This window comes from Silene latifolia, chromosome X (assembly GCF_048544455.1).
Source record: "Silene latifolia isolate original U9 population chromosome X, ASM4854445v1, whole genome shotgun sequence".
Classification (NCBI taxonomy): Eukaryota; Viridiplantae; Streptophyta; class Magnoliopsida; order Caryophyllales; family Caryophyllaceae; genus Silene; species Silene latifolia.
Window position 1 is genome coordinate 211,540,943 of NC_133537.1, and position 16,935 is coordinate 211,557,877.

General features: G+C 38.0%; 1 non-coding gene across 1 annotated transcript; it reads right to left on the bottom strand.

Moving 5' to 3' along the window:
- Positions 1-6,197: 6,197 nt before the first annotated feature.
- LOC141624245 (small nucleolar RNA R71) lies at positions 6,198-6,304 on the bottom strand. The gene has a single exon (XR_012534055.1). It is a non-coding gene; the product is annotated as a small nucleolar RNA R71 (small nucleolar RNA).
- Positions 6,305-16,935: the final 10,631 nt, after the last annotated feature.

Genomic DNA, 16,935 nt, shown 5'->3' on the forward strand with positions numbered 1-16,935 from the left:
TGACCCAAAATAATTTTGGTTTTGTCTCCTGAAACCAGGTAGGAGAAGGAGGAAGAGGGAAATATTTTTATCTCTCTAAAAATATTTTTGATGAGATGAATGAATAAAAAAATTATCACACACACATGCATATGGTGAATAATAATGTTTAAGCAAAAGAACCCTTGTTCTTTTCTAGGTGAAACCGGGTAGGAGGGTGGAGGAAGGCCAATGCATGGGCTTGGTGCTCTTCCACGAGACACACTAGGTATGCATGCCTAGTTGTAGAAAAATGATTACATCTTCCACTAATTTTAATTAGCATTATAAGAATATGTTAATTACACCCAATATTTCGGTCCATATGGATAACATGGAATCCATTTTATTTTTGTCAATTGTCAATATGTCACATGTCATATGTTGCATAAATTTGTTGTGCATTTTTAACATATTAAAAATCAACGTATTATTAAAAATACGTCACATACAAAAATTGACCTAGTAATTCATAATTACTTGTACCAAAATATTTTACCAATTTATAAATCACAACAATTTGTATTTATAACAATTCATTCAAATTTAATTGTTTCCTTAAACAATATTTCCTCTGAGTAATGATACAATTTGATTACTCAGACCGTATCTCATTTTAATCAATTTCAATGTGATACGTAAATTTTACTTCCAAAATCGTCCGTCAATTTTCAAGTAATTTAATTAACTCGCAACATTATACGATTAATTAAATGATCAATTAAGAGTGTTGCCCTATAGGTATGACCTAGGGGATCAACTGATCACCACCGTCCGCACGACGAAGAATGTCAAACTCTAGTCGACCAATCATTACCGATATATGTTGATCAGTTGACAGTAAAAATATTACTTCCCAATTGTATTCTTTATAATGAGATTTAAACATGTGATCATCATGATCAACAGCCGTGATCGCATTATTGTCGAAGGATACATATTCCAACAGCAATTGCCTAGGATATTTGAGCCTTCGTAGTGCACCCGCAATAAAAACCAAAGGAATGAAGAAGAAATGACATGGGATACGAAAATACCCACGGGTGGAACTGAACCCGTAAGGTACAGGACTAATCCGAGCGTCCCAAAGGGAACCCGCTCGTCTTGGCTGAAATCCGAGCGCCGAGCAAAAAGGCGCTCGTCTTAACATAGCTGAAAAGAAAAATTTGGTACTGAACTACAATCCGAGCGTCTCCTCAAGAATCCGCTCGTCTCAGTCCAAAGATGCTCGTCTCAGTGAGAATCCGCTCGTCCTAGTTACATCAAAATTTGGGATTTCACTCTGACTTTGCTCGAGCGTCCCCAGATCAATCCGCTCGTCTCAAGCCAGAATCCGCTCATCTCCTACAGAAGACGCTCGTCTAAACACGGATTTTATTTTCTAATGCTGACTGAACTACAATCTGAGCGTCCCATGCCTAATCCGCTCGTCTGCTACTGATGAATTGCAAAAACATGGGTTTTAAATCCTCCTTACCCATTTTATTTCATTCTTTCAAAACACAAACACACATTCAAAACCCTAAAAACCCTCAATCCCTTCATCCATAAAACTCAATTTCCTCAACCAAATTAACCAAAATCAAACCGAAATTTCCTCAAAACTCAATCAAATAACTCCTTTATCAACAAAAAGCCATTCAAACATCCAAAATCCTCAAAAATTGAATCTATTTTCTGAGGTTATAAACAAATTTCAAAAATCCTAAATCGATTTGGGATTCATTGAAGCTTGAGGATACTAGAAGAATTCAAGCAAATCATTGGTTGTTGATACATAAAAGGAGAAGAACAATGGCTAGGACAATAGGTGGAAACAAGGCACCTACAAATTCAAATCTTTCAAAGAGGCAACAAGCTCTTCAAGCATCCAAGGCTATGGTGGTGCAACAAGCAAGAGTCGAAATTCAAGAGGTTCCTCTTCCAATGGTGGAAGCTACTACTCCGATCCCGGTTATTGAGCAATTACATGAATATCCGGAGGTAACTTTCACATCCGATTCTCATAGGAAGGTTTTTATATCTCATGCTAAGAAAACAATTTTGCCCACCAAGTTTATTTGCCAAGATGCTTTGACCAAATTGGGTGTCCTTGAAAGGACCAAGAACTTCTTTGAGTCTATGAGGTTGCTTACATTGTTTAATATGCAAGAATTGACCTACCCCTCCCTCACCTTTGAATTTCTAAGTACATTGAAAGTAACAAAGGTGGAGACTCGAAAGAATATTGAATTCCGCCTTGAGAATGTGGATAGAAAGATGTCCTTTAATGAGTTTGGCAAAGTGTTCGGTCTTGATAATGACTCGACTTATGTGAAGAAACCTTCAAAATATGATCCCGACCCTTTATGGAAAGCTATCACCGGAAGGAAATTCGAATCATTCCACGAGTGTCGTGCCCTTTATGTTCACCATCCGGGCATAAGGGTGTGGCACACAAGGTTGTGGGAAATACTCCTATTGCTAGGAAGGGGACTAATCATTTCACCGAACTTGTTTTCATCTATCTTGAATCAACCTTGAATGTCGATAAGAAGTTCACCAAGAAATAAAAAATTCTTCAACTCTTAATCGAAAGGTGGCTTACGATCGACCATGGTAAGGAAGGTGCGGCCTTTATAGTAAATGGGGGATTGGTAACATGGTTGGCAAAGCACTTCAACCGGGATTTCAACAAAGATGTGACTTACAAGCCGGTTAAGGGAGGCCACCTCATTGATCTATCCACTATGGTTCACAAATTCAATTGGGTCAAGAATGACAACCTTGACAACAAATTTGAGTGGCTTACAAAAGATGCCAAGTCCTTCATTCTACCAAACAAGATTTGCCGACTTAATGTCCGAAGCACAAACTATCTACTTCCACTCTCCGGTGAAGCTGAGATGATCTTGCAACAACATAGAGAGGCCATTGCTGAGCCCTCCTCCTCTATTGTGACTCCACCCTACCCGTTCACCTACCAAGAATTCCGAGCCGAAGGTGTTACGGTAGGTAACAATTACTTGACTCAATTAATGCAACACATGCATAAGCAAGCTTATGAAGACCGAGTCAATGCCTATAGAGATCAATATCCGCCCCTCTTACACCTAGCTAGGCAAGGACACCTTGACCCATCATGTCCTTTGCCTAGTTGGGCGGATAGGGAAATATTCTTTCCTAATGCTCCTAGGGATGTTAGAATGGGTGGTGAGGAGATTGTTGTTGAGAGTGAAGAAGTTGAAGAAGAAGAAGAAGAGGAAAATGAGGAAGAAGAGGATCAAAGTTCAAGTGATGATGGTGAAGCCTCCGGGTCTATGGAGGTAGATGATGATGATACTAGTGAGGAAGTTGTTGATGATGATGATGACAATGGAAGTGATGTCGCCATGGGCGACAATTGAGGATTAGCAAGCTTTTTGGTGGATGCCACAATGCATTGTGAGTTTCCTACACCTCTTTTAGCTTTGTTCTTTACTCTTGATTTTAATTTTTTTATCTTGATCATTTGTTTGAGTCCTAGCAACACTCAAAGCACTTCCACCTCGGTCCCATTGAGGTGTCTTTTATTGTTCCCACCATGTGAAATCCAAAATGATAAATTTAGTTTCATGCATAGCATTCTTGTGCATGAACTCCCCCAAATTTTTACATTAGCAATAGTGTCTCATTTGGTTTGGGGAAGTTCAAGCATAAGTGTTGGGAGTTAATTCAAATTATGCTCTCCAACCAAAAAAAAAATCCATGCATCTGATGTGACCATAATTAGCGCATATTTAGCCCCCGAATTAGCCTTGTTCCCATGCTTTTTAGTGCATATTTGGGTCATTTATTGTCTGTAGTTCTTTGTTTTGCATATTCTTTGCGATTTTGATCCCTCGGTAGGAAAGGAGTGCAAATCTTGCATTTTCATGGCAAAACGAGACTAAATTGATCGAATCCAATGACCAAGCATCAAGGAGAGATAAGATTAGAAGGCCTTTGTACATATTATAGTAGATGAGCAATGTTGAGAAAGGATCCTTGAGTCCCCAATGAAATCCCCAAGGAATTTATGAAGAAAATGGAAGAAAAGAAGAAGAAAAGTTGCTGAGGTACAATCCGTGCGGATTGTCCCCAATCCGCCCGTCCTCCACAAGCAAAATCCGTGCGTTTTCCTCCAAAGACGCTCGGGTTAGCAGCCACCACAATCCGCCCGGATTCCTCCAAAGACGCCCGTGTTCCACCACCAGAATTCGCCCGTCCCGACTCCAAAATGCATGGATTCCTGTACAGCGCAATTTCGTCTTCTCCAAGCTACAAAGAAAGAAGCCCTTCCTTCGAAAAATACCGGCTCCTCCCTGCTCAATCTAAAAAGTGTAATTACTAGTTTAGCCCTTAGTTAACCCTAATGCATCCCCCTAATTTCCACTATAAATACCCCATTAGTCTAATTAGAAGAGCATGTTCTTCTTATCAATAATTAGAGTAGTTAATATCAATCAAATCTCTCTTAATCAACAATTAATCAAGTTCTAATACAAGTTTTATTCCCTTAATCTCTCTTTTGTTCATCCTTTATTTTAGGTTATTGAAGATTATTTGGGTTATTATTAGGAGATTGACAACCTCTCAATCAAGCATCAAGTACTTCTTTTATCTTTGCTTTATTATTGGAATCATTAGTAGGTATAATTCTCTTAATCCCTCTTTAATTATTGTTAATTACTTTCATTTATTCATCATGTTTCCTTTTATTGGTATGATTGACAACCTTGCTAGCATGATCAATATGATAATGAGTGAGTAGTCTCTTAGCTAGGGTTAATGGGTGATTAGGGGAAACCAACATGGGGAATGATTCATGCTTAAATTAATATGCTTTCATGGTTTATTTGCTTGCTCGTTATGATCTCAACTCATGCACATGTTATGTTTGATGAAATGCTAAGCCTGTGAATCCTTGCATTTACTACCATCTCCTATCTTTTCAATGAGACTTGTAAGACATAAACCAACTCGAGTCTCATTAGACCATGCATGTTGTTGAGTAGGGAAGACTAAGTCGACTTGTAGGTGTTGTACAATCTAATCGATTCGGCTCCGGGACCCAAACTTTCCTAGGATTGTAAGATAGAACCCAACTCAATCCATCACAACAATAATTGCTTGCTTATAATTTGAGAACATGTTTGTATGATCAATTCCCATGAATCTCCTACCCTAGTGCTTTTTTATCAATTGTTTACAACCCTTTCAATTCATCTTGCTTGTTTATTTCCATTTCTATTTAGTTTAGTGACCTTCTACATCAACCCAAATTGTGACACCCCTAAGACACCACTAGTTTCAATAGAAATCTCATCTCAATTCCCGTCCCTTGGGATCCGACCTTTACTTGCCTCTTTACTAATTGTAGAGTTGTTTGTGAAGCTATAAATTGTGTTTTGATTCGGACGTGACCCAACGACCACATCTATTTAATTGTGAACACGAAACCGACCGATCAAAAATGGCGCCGTTGCCGGGGACGGTGTTTACTTGATTTAGATTTTCTTTTATTGTTATTAGTTGTGTCTTTCTTTGCCTTGGGGAAGTAAAACTCCTCAAGGTTTGTTCTAATTGTTTTCGAGTTGTTTGATATTTTGCATATCTAGAAGGTCAAAAGGTGATTTGTTACCTTTTGACCGTGAAATTGAAAGAACCTTGACAAACAATAGGAGATTTGCTAGGAGGAATTTGAGAGGTATTAGTGAGGTTGTTCAACCAACTATTGAGTTCATCAACCCTTTTGCAAGAGAAGGTGAGGAGAACCCATTACAAAATACCCCACAAATCAACCTACAATGCCTAAATTTTCATCGCATTCCGTACCCACCGAGGAGAACCTACCCAATGGTACTCCCACACCACAACATCTAACCGGAAATTTTATTGCCAAATCCGCCTTTATCCAATTAGTCAAAAGGAGCCAATTTGGGGGGATGCCTAGTGAAGACGCTCAGTCTCATATGGAAACCTTTTGTGACTATTGTGATGCGATTTCTCAAACCAGTGTGACTCAATACCAAATTCGATGGGTCTTATTTCCTTTTTCTCTAATCGGCACCACGAAACAATGGTTGAAGGGCCTTGATAAGGCCACTCTCGGAATAGATTCTTGGAAGAAGTTGGCTCTAGCTTTCTACAAAAAGTTCTACCCACCGGAAAAGACTAACATGCTAAGAGCTCAAATTACGGGTTTTAAGCAAAGGGATGAAGAATATTTGTATGAAGCTTGGGAGCGGTTTAAGGGAATTTGTCGCTCATGTCCACACCATGGACTTAGCGAATGGTTCTTGGTACAAAAATTTTGGAACGGTTTATATGAAGATTCAAGGAACATTCTCAACATGGGATCAAATGGAATGTTCACCGAAGTTGATGACATTCAAACATGGAACAAGATTGAGGAAATGGCGGTCCATAACTCACAATATAGTAGACCTCGCAAGGCTACTAGAGGAGGAAGGCATGAAGTGGACTCCGTTACTCAATTGGGTGCTCAACTTAGTGCTCACATTGACACAATCAATTTGAAGTTTGAACAAGCTATGGCTAAACTTGAAGAAGCCTCAAAATCACCAAAGCATCATGTTAATGCCATGGCGGCATCCTCATCAATCCCAAGTGGGATATGTGAGAATTGTGGAACTTTGGGACATGACCAAAGTGAATGTAGGGGAACAAATGAACAAGTAAATTCTTTCCAAGCATACAAGAGTGGTACCCCTTATTCCAATTATTACAATGAAAACACCAAGTTTCATCCAAATCTCTCATACAAAAGCCAAAATGTTCAAAATCCTCAAACAACTTACACTCCACCTCCCATGAGAAACCAAAATCAAAGACCCTTTTACAACCAAAACCAAGGTTACCAAAATCAAAATCCATACAATCACCAAAATGACCAAGGTTTTGATGTTCAAAAAGCGGTCCTCCAAATGCAAAAGAATCAACAAGAGTTTTTCACTCAAATGCAAAAAGATAGTCAAGCAAAGGAAACCACCATCAACAACATTCTAGCTCACACCAAGATGTTGGAAACACAATTGACTCAACTAGCATCTTCAAGATCACAAAGACAAAAGGGGCAATTACCACCTCAAAGTAATTCCCCAATATATGAAACGGTTAGTGCCATTCACTTGAGAAGTGGTACAAGGTATGAAGCACCGAAGAAGCAAGTTGAGGATAAAGTTGTGGAAGCTAGTGATAAGGAAGAAATTGTGCAAAACTCCAAAGATGGAGAATCATCAAAAGAAGAAATTTCAAAGAAAAATGAAGACAAGGTAAAAAAGAAGGAGCCCATTGTGATTAGACTTCCTTTTCCAAGTCGTCAAGCCAAGCCCAAATTTGATGACCAACTTGGAAAGTTTATGGAAATTGTGAAGAATTTGGAAGTCTCAATTCCTTTCACGGAATTAATAAATCACGTGCCGGCCTATGCGAAATACATGAAAGACATCCTCACAAAGAAGAAGTCGATCCGGAAACTTGAGACTATCGCCTTCACTAAAGTGAGTAGTGCAATACTTCAAGGGAGTTCACCTCCAAAACTAAAGGATCTGGGAAGCTTCTCAATACCGTGTACCATTGGCGACACCACGATCAACAAAGCCTTATGTGATCTAGGGGCTAGTGTGAGTGTTATCCCGTACTCGGTAAGTAAAAGGTTGGGGATGGGAGAGCTTAAATGCACCAATATCACACTCCAAATGGCCGATAGATCGACGAAGACACCATTAGGGATATGGGAAGATGTCCCCGTGCAAATTGGGAAGTTTTTCATCGCGGTGGACTTTGTCATTGTTGATATGGAGGAAGACTCCAACATTCCAATCATTCTTGGAAGACCCTTCTTACACACCGCGGGTGCGGTGATTGATGTAAAACATGGTGAGCTCACTCTAGAAGTGGGAGATGAGAGTATACCTTTAACCTTGACAAGACTATTAGAGCTCCTCGTTTACATGAACCGTGTTTTATGATCGATCATTATAGTCGGAAGGATGAAAGGAAGAAGTCGGAACTCCAATGGAAGAAGAAAATTGAAGATGCTCCATTCAAAGAGCAAGTGAATTATGACAAAGAGAGCTTGCAAAGCTCATCAAAGACAAGCAATGAAGAAGATGGCCTCATTGGCCAAGAAAAGGAAATGGGAAAGTTGTCACCATTAAATCAAGAGATTTTCAATGATCAACTTAATGAAGTTTGTGGTCTTTGGGACGACGAATTTGAAGGGATTTTTAATCCCTACATTGGTAATGCCATCGATCAAGACCGACAACAAGGGCCACGGTCTATTAAAGACCTCTACCATGATAATGAACAAGCTTTTGATTACTTTTTCAAGGTGCTGAGCAACATCAACAACACCTTGAACATGCCCCCTTGACATCTCATCAAGAATGAGAGTTGGTGGAGTCCTCCCTAAACCACCATTTGTAAATATTTCTAACTCCCTAACTTGCATTTCAATTCTTGTATTGCATTTTTTTTGTCATCTTTGGATTTTTATATACTTTGATCAAGATAATTATCATGTTTGAGAGAAGTGAAGGAGGGATTAATAATTTCAATTAATGTGTAGTGCTTTAGCTTAGTGTGGGGATGACAATTGCCTAGGCTATCCATGCCTTAGTAGTGCCCCCACAATGAAGAACACAAGATATGAAGAAGAATGGAAGAATGACAAGGGATATGCGTTGTACACGAATGGAACTGAATCCGGGTACAAAGGGGTCGAATCCGAGCGGATTCAGGAGAATCCGCCCGTCTTCAGACAATCCGAGCGTGTTGGGTAGAAGACGCACGTCCCTCTGAGCTGAACTTTGGAAATATTTTTGACTGTCAGCGAATCTGGGCGTCCTACATCCTAATCTGCCCGTCTTCAAAAAGCCGCCCGTCTTGAAAGGAAGACGCCCGTCTTCTGGGCTGAGGAAAACAAGAAAAATCCCTGTAAAGGAATCCGCCCGTCTTCTGTATAATCCGCCCGTCCCGTGTCTGCGAATCCGAGCGTCTTCCCTTAAAGTCGCCCGTCTTTAGGCGAGTTTTTCCCAGCCCAGAAAAGGCAGAATCCGCCCGTCCCGAGCAGAAACCGCACGGATTGCCCCTACAGTTCAAATGTTTTCGGGCTTTATAAAACCCCTCCCACATTCATTTCTTCATTCCTTCATTCATAACACTACTCAAAACCCTCAAAACCCTCATCCTCTCCATCACAAAAACAAAATTCCTCAACTACATTCACCAAAATCAAATCAAAACATCCTTTTAATAACAAATCAATCACTCCTTTTTCAATAAAAATCAAAACCAAGGACAAAATCTTTAACCTTTGAGTCGATTTTTGAATTCATAAAGGCGACGCCTTTCATCTTTAAATCGATTTGGGTGCACTAGAAATTGAATATTTTTCACTCTTTCTTGGTTAATTCATCAATGGCAAGGACTAAGGGAGCAACAAAGGCAACAAAGGCAAAGGCACCAAAGGCAAAGACACTTTCATTAAGGCAAAAGACTCTTCAAGCAAAGAAAGCATTGACTATGGTGGTAGCAAACCCAAACTTGGAAGTGCAACAACAACAACAACCTCCCATGGGTGCTACAACATCTACTACTCCGGAAATTGATCGACTTGCAAACTATCCGGAGGTAACTTTCATTTCCAAAACCCATAGGGACACTTTTGCTAAGTTTGCTAGAAAATCATTTCAATCCACCAAGTTTATATCTGAAGATACCTTAGAAAAATTGGGTGTCCTTGAGCAAACTAGAGCCTTTTTTAAAGCCATGGGGTTGGAGAAATTGTTTGAATCAAAAGAATTGACATACCCCTCCCTTACCTTAGAATTTTTGAGTTCTTTGAAAGTTAACAAGGTTGAGACTATGGAGATCCTCGAGTTTCGTCTAGCTAATGTTAGTAGGCGCATCTCCTTTAAGGAATTAGGTGAAGCTTTGGGTCTTAGTGATGAACCGATTTATTTTAAGAATGTTGGCAAATATGACCCCGACCCTCTTTGGGAGGCGATTTCCGGAAGGGAATTTGAGGACTTTCATTCGAGTCGTGCTCTTTTAGTCCACCATCCGGGCATAAGAGTATGGCACAAGGTCGTAGGGAGCACCATCAATGCAAGAAAATACACCAACCATTTCACCAAACTCGATTTTGTTCTTCTTAAGTCGGCTTTGAACATTGGAAGAGTACACACATAGCCTTTCAACTTTCTAAGGCTATTGGTGGATAGATGGCTCAACATTGATTGTGGGAAGAAAGGCACTACCGTTATTGTGAATGGAGGCCTAGTCACTATCCTAGCTAAATACTTTGATCATAACTTCAACAAAGATAACAAGTATGAGGCGAAAGAAGGTGGTCATCTCGTTGATTTGCATACTATGATACACAAGTACAAGTGGGTTGCCCATAACCCTCTTGACACCAAGTATGGATGGCTCACTAGTGAGGCTAGTTCTTTCACTTTGCCTTCAAAGATTTGCCGATTGAGTGTCCACCGGACCAATTATCTACTTCCCCTTTCAAAAGAGGCCGAGTATATTATCCAATAACAAAAGGGTGAACTTGAAATACCCTCCTTTTCCATTGTCACACCACCTTACCCTTTTGAGTACCAAGAGTTCAAGCCGGAGGGTGTTGAAGCAAGAAATGATTATTTGACTCTTCTCATGCAAGCAATGCACAAGCAAGCCTTTGAGGATTGGAAAAATGCTTACTTACCTCAATATCCACCCCTCTTACACTTAGCTAGGCAAGGACTACTTGACCCATCATGTCCTTTGCCTAGTTGGGCGGATAAGGAAGTCCTATTTCCGAGTGCATCTAGGGTTGTTCCGGGTGACAATGAGGTTGTTGGTAATGAAGAAGTTGATGATAACATTGATGAGGAAGCAAGTAAAGAAGGAGAAGAGGATGATGAGCAAGATGAAGAAGAAGATGAAGAAGCAAGTGAAGAGGGAAGTGGCAATGAGACCACTTCTAATGAGGAAGATGATGGTAGTGATGATATGATGGAAGATTAGCAAGCTTTGGAGGCTCCTACCCTGTCAAGGTTTGTCTATTTCTCTCTTTGTTCTATTTATTTATTAATCTTTATCATTGTTGGAGTAGTCCTATGTAACACCCCTGATTTTCGGCTAAATTAAAACTAACTTTTACATATAAAACGCGCCGAAATACAGAGATATTATAATTATTATACAAAGTTTTTCTTACAAAATGTCTCTTAAAATAAAATATACAAAAGTAACTTAAACTTTTACGAAACTTTAAATAAAATCTTCACTTGAAATCAAATCCTTTTTGAACAGCAACGGAAGTAACCTGAAATAAAACCTGAAGACATAAAGGAACTACCCCCATGACGAGTAGCCCAAAAGGGAGAAAACACGTCAGCCGGAAAGCTGAGTAACAGATAATACCTCAATAGAAGCAAAATAATTTTTCGTCATGGCGTGGAAACACAGACACGTAAAAATAAAAATAAACAGAGAGAATAATAAAAACACTCCCCATTAACTAACCAGTACCTCAAACCAACTCGATTCTATTCCTCTAATACAACTCTTATTTCATTCCTTCATAATTAACTAAGTCTCTACTCATTATTCCGTCTCACTCATTACTCCATCCCATAAAATAATACTCCAAAAGTAACCCGGTATCGTATTCTCATCGTCGAACCTAAGACCAGGACAAGGGGTGAGTGAACTGGCGGGATAAAACCGCGAAACAATATTTCCATCTCAATATCGATCTCAAACTCAAATAACTCAGTAACCATGGTCACACTGGACCGTAAACATAACTCGGCTCAAAGGCCCCATAACTCATAACTCAATACCAGTAACCAATTTCCATCTCAATTTCAATATCGATATTGTCAAATGATCCATTAAAGGAACTGCTCAACACTTAAATACAAGACTTTAAGCTGCTCACCCGCGAGTCAATGTCAAAGGAAACGATAATAAAAACACGATACAATCTCAATAATCAACCTCACGCTTGACAACGAAGGCTTAACAATGAAAATAGCAAGTTCAATCCTCAATATCACTCACCACAATAATAAACGTGCACTTGTGCTTGACTAATTTTCTCATCATTCAGTATGCATAAACTAACTCATTCAAATCCATTGATCCTCGTTACAATCCACTATTCATAATGGAGTAAGTTTCTCACTTAACGAGCCGGTACCAATAGCATCTATTCCAAACCATCGCAAATTTAGTACCAGTATACCTATCTCGTACAACTCAATTACCTAATTTTACACCCTCGTAATTCAACCCATCTCACAAACAATATAATAGTATTATAGAAAAAAAATATTATAACTACCGATAAAATTAATAATCACAAATATTACAGATAATCAGCTTGATCATTAAAGTCGATGAATACAAACAAATAGCACAAGATCAAGCAACCCCGAACAATAATATAATAATAGGATCAGTAGAATCGTGTTACCTTAAAATTTGCCCCGCCGTATAAGAAATAACAATCCGTACTCAAAAATAGTGAAAGGAGCGGAATACGGTTCAAGATAAGTCGGTCAGGAAGAAAACCGTTATAAGCAGCGGTTGATCAAGGTGAAAATTGAGGCAGCATATAGTTAACAATGAATAACGAGGATATGATGAGAACTAAGGCCCTGTTCTTTTGGACTGAAACTTATAGGATATGAACTGAACTGAACTTATAAGATCTGAACTGAACTGAACTGAACTTATAGGATCTGAACTGAACTTATAGGATCTGAACTTAACTGAACTTATATGATCTGAACTTAACTGAACTTATAGGATCTGAACTGAACTTATAAGATCTCGAATCGAATCGAATCGAACTTATAAGATCTCGAATCGAACTTAAATTAAGTGACGTATAGGATCTGAATCGAACTTATAGGATCTCGAATCGATTTGAATCGAACTTATAGGATCTCGAATCGAACTTATAGGATCTCGAATCGAATCGAACTTATAGGATCTGAACTGAACTTAACTTATAGGATCTGAACTGAACTTATAGGATCTGATCTGAACTGAACTGAACTTATGGGATCTGAAGTGAACTTAAATTAAGTGACTTTAAGTCCAAAAGAACAGGGCCTAAGAGGAGTTTAGATATTATTGTGCCTAATAAATATGGGCGGCACATGGATTCATGAAACAACAGAAGAAGGAAAGAGCAGAATAAATAAGATGGTAGGCTATTTTATAATAGGGTTAGGGAATGGAATAAAATAGTGTAAACGTAGTTTATCATGGACTACAAACACAACCTACTATATGACCCAACCAAAATAAGCAGTAAATATATATTTGTTTTTTTCAAAAATAAATCACGAAAAGCGTATATACATAATGTAAAAATATCGGAGTATTACAATCTTCCCGCCTTAAAAGGAACTTCGTCCCCGAAGTTCGAATTTAGAAAAATCAAACCAGTTAAAAATTTAAGTGGTATTACATTCTACCCACCTTAAAAATAAAGTTTGCCCTCGAACTAAAAATTCAAAACAATTTGTGTCACAAAAAGTTTAGGAAGGGTTTTAAAAGTGAAAACAACGGTGTCAAGATGTGACGATCTTAATACCTAACCAAGAAAGATCCCGCTCTGATACCAATTGTAACACCCCTGATTTTCGGCTAAATTAAAACTAACTTTTACATATAAAACGCGCCGAAATACAGAGATATTATAATTAATATACAAAGTTTTTCTTACAAAATGTCTCTTAAAATAAAATATACAAAAGTAACTTAAATTTTTACGAAACTTTAAATAAAATCTTCACTTGAAATCAAATCCTTTTTGAACAAAGAAATGAAGTAACCCGAAATAAAACCCGAAGACATAAAGGAACTACCCCATGACGAGTAGCCCAAAAGGGAGAAAACACGTCAGCCGGAAAGCTGAGTAACAGATAATACCTCAATAGAAGCAAAATAATTTTTGGTCATGGCGTGGAAACACAGACACGTAAAAATAAAAATAAACAGAGAGAATAATAAAAACACTCCCCATTAACTAACCAGTACCTCAAACCAACTCGATTCTATTCCTCTAATACAACTCTTATTTCATTCCTTCATAATTAACTAAGTCTCTACTCATTATTCCGTCTCACTCATTACTCCATCCCATAAAATAATACTCCAAAAGTAACCCGGTATCGTATTCTCATCGTCGAACCTAAGGCCAGGACAAGGGGTGAGTGAACTGGCGGGATAAAACCGCGAAACAATATTTCCATCTCAATATCGATCTCAAACTCAAAAAAGTCAGTAACCATGGTCACACTGAACCGTAAACATAACTCGGCTCAAAGGCCCCATAACTCATAACTCAAAACCAGTAACCAATTTCCATCTCAATTTCAATATCGATATTGTCAAATGATCCATTAAAGGAACTGCTCAACACTTAAATACAAGACTTTAAGCTACTCACCCGTGAGTCAATGTCAAAGGAAACGATAATAAAAACAGGATACAATCTCAATAATCAACCTCACGCTTGACAACGAAGGCTTATCAATGAAAATAGCAAGTTCAATCCTCAATATCACTCACCACAATAATAAACGTGCACTTGTGCTTGACTAATTTTCTCATCATTCAGTATGCATAAACTAACTCATTCAAATCCATTGATCCTCGTTATAATCCACTATTCATAATGGAGTAAGTTTCTCACTTAACGAGCCGGTACCAATAGTATCTATTCCGAACCATCACAAATTTAGTACCAGTATACCTATCTCGTACAACTCAATTACCTAAGTTTAAACCCTCGTAATTCAACCCATCTCACAAACAATATAATAGTATTATAGAAAACAAAATATTATAACTACCGATAAAATTAATAATCACAAATATTACAGATAATCAGCTTGATCATTAAAGTCGATGAATACAAACAAATAGCACAAGATCAAGCAACCCCGAACAATAATATAATAATAGGATCGGTAGAATCAGGTTACCTTAAAAGTTTCCCCGCCGTATAAGAAATAACAATCCGTAATCAAAAATAGTGAAAGGAGCGGAATACGGTTCAAGATACGTCGGTCAGGAAGAAAACCGTTATAAGTAGCGGTTGATCAAGGTGAAAATTGAGGCAGCATATGGTTAACAATGAATAACGAGGATATGATGAGAACTAAGAGGAGTTTAGATATTATTGTGCCTAATAAATATGGGCGGCACATGGATTCATGAAACAATAGGAGAAGGAAAGAGCAGAATAAATAAGATGGTAGGCTATTTTATAATAGGGTTAGGGAATGGAATAAAATAGTGTAAACGTAGTTTGTCATGGATTACAAACACAACCTACTATATGACCCAACCAAAATAAGCAAGAATATATATATTTTGTTTTTTTTCGAAAATAAATCACGAAAAGCGTATATACATAATGTAAAAATATCGGAGTATTACAATCTTCCCGCCTTAAAAGGAACTTCGTCCCCGAAGTTCGAATTTAGAAAAATCAAACCAGTTAAAAATTTAAGTGGTATTACATTCTACCCACCTTAAAAATAAAGTTTGCCCTCGAACTAAAAATTCAAAACAATTTGTGTCACAAAAAGTTTAGGAAGGGTTTTAAAAGTGAAAACAGCGGTGTCAAGATGTGACGATCTTAATACCTAACCAAGAAAGATCCCGCTCTGATACCAATTGTAACACCCCTGATTTTCGGCTAAATTAAAACTAACTTTTACATATAAAACGCGCAAAATACGAGAGATATTATAATTAATATACAAAGTTTTTCTTACAAAATGTCTCTTAAAATAAAATATACAAAAGTAACTTAAACTTTTACGAAACTTTAAATAAAATCTTCACTTGAAATCAAATCCTTTTTGAACAAAGAACGGAAGTAACCTGAAATAAAACCTGAAGACATAAAGGAACTACCCCCATGACGAGTAGCCCAAAAGGGAGAAAACACGTCAGCCGGAAAGCTGAGTAACAGATAATACCTCAATAGAAGCAAAATAATTTTTGGTCATGGCGTGGAAACACAGACACGTAAAAATAAAAATAAACAGAGAGAATAATAAAAACACTCCCCATTAACTAACCAGTACCTCAAACCAACTCGATTTTATTCCTCTAATACAACTCTTATTTCATTCCTTCATAATTAACTAAGTCTCTACTCATTATTCCGTCTCACTCATTACTCCATCCCATAAAATAATACTCCAAAAGTAACCCGGTATCGTATTCTCATCGTCGAACCTAAGGCCAGGACAAGGGGTGAGTGAACTGGCGGGATAAAACCGCGAAACAATATTTCCATCTCAATATCGATCTCAAACTCAAATAACTCAGTAACCATGGTCACACTGAACCGTAAACATAACTCGGCTCAAAGGCCCCATAACTAATAACTCAATACCAGTAACCAATTTCCATCTCAATTTCAATATCGATATTGTCAAATGATCCATTAAAGGAACTGCTCAACACTTAAATACAAGACTTTAAGCTACTCACCCGTGAGTCAATGTCAAAGGAAACGATAATAAAAACACGATACAATCTCAATAATCAACCTCACGCTTGACAACGAAGGCTTAACAATGAAAATAGCAAGTTCAATCCTCAATATCACTCACCACAATAATAAACGTGCACTTGTGCTTGACTAATTTTCTCATCATTCAGTATGCATAAACTAACTCATTCAAATCCATTGATCCTCGTTACAATCCACTATTCATAATGGAGTAAGTTTCTCACTTAACGAGCCGGTACCAATAGCATCTATTCCGAACCATCGCAAATTTAGTACCAGTATACCTATCTCGTACAACTCAATTACCTAAGTTTAAACCTTCGTAATTCAACCCATCTCAC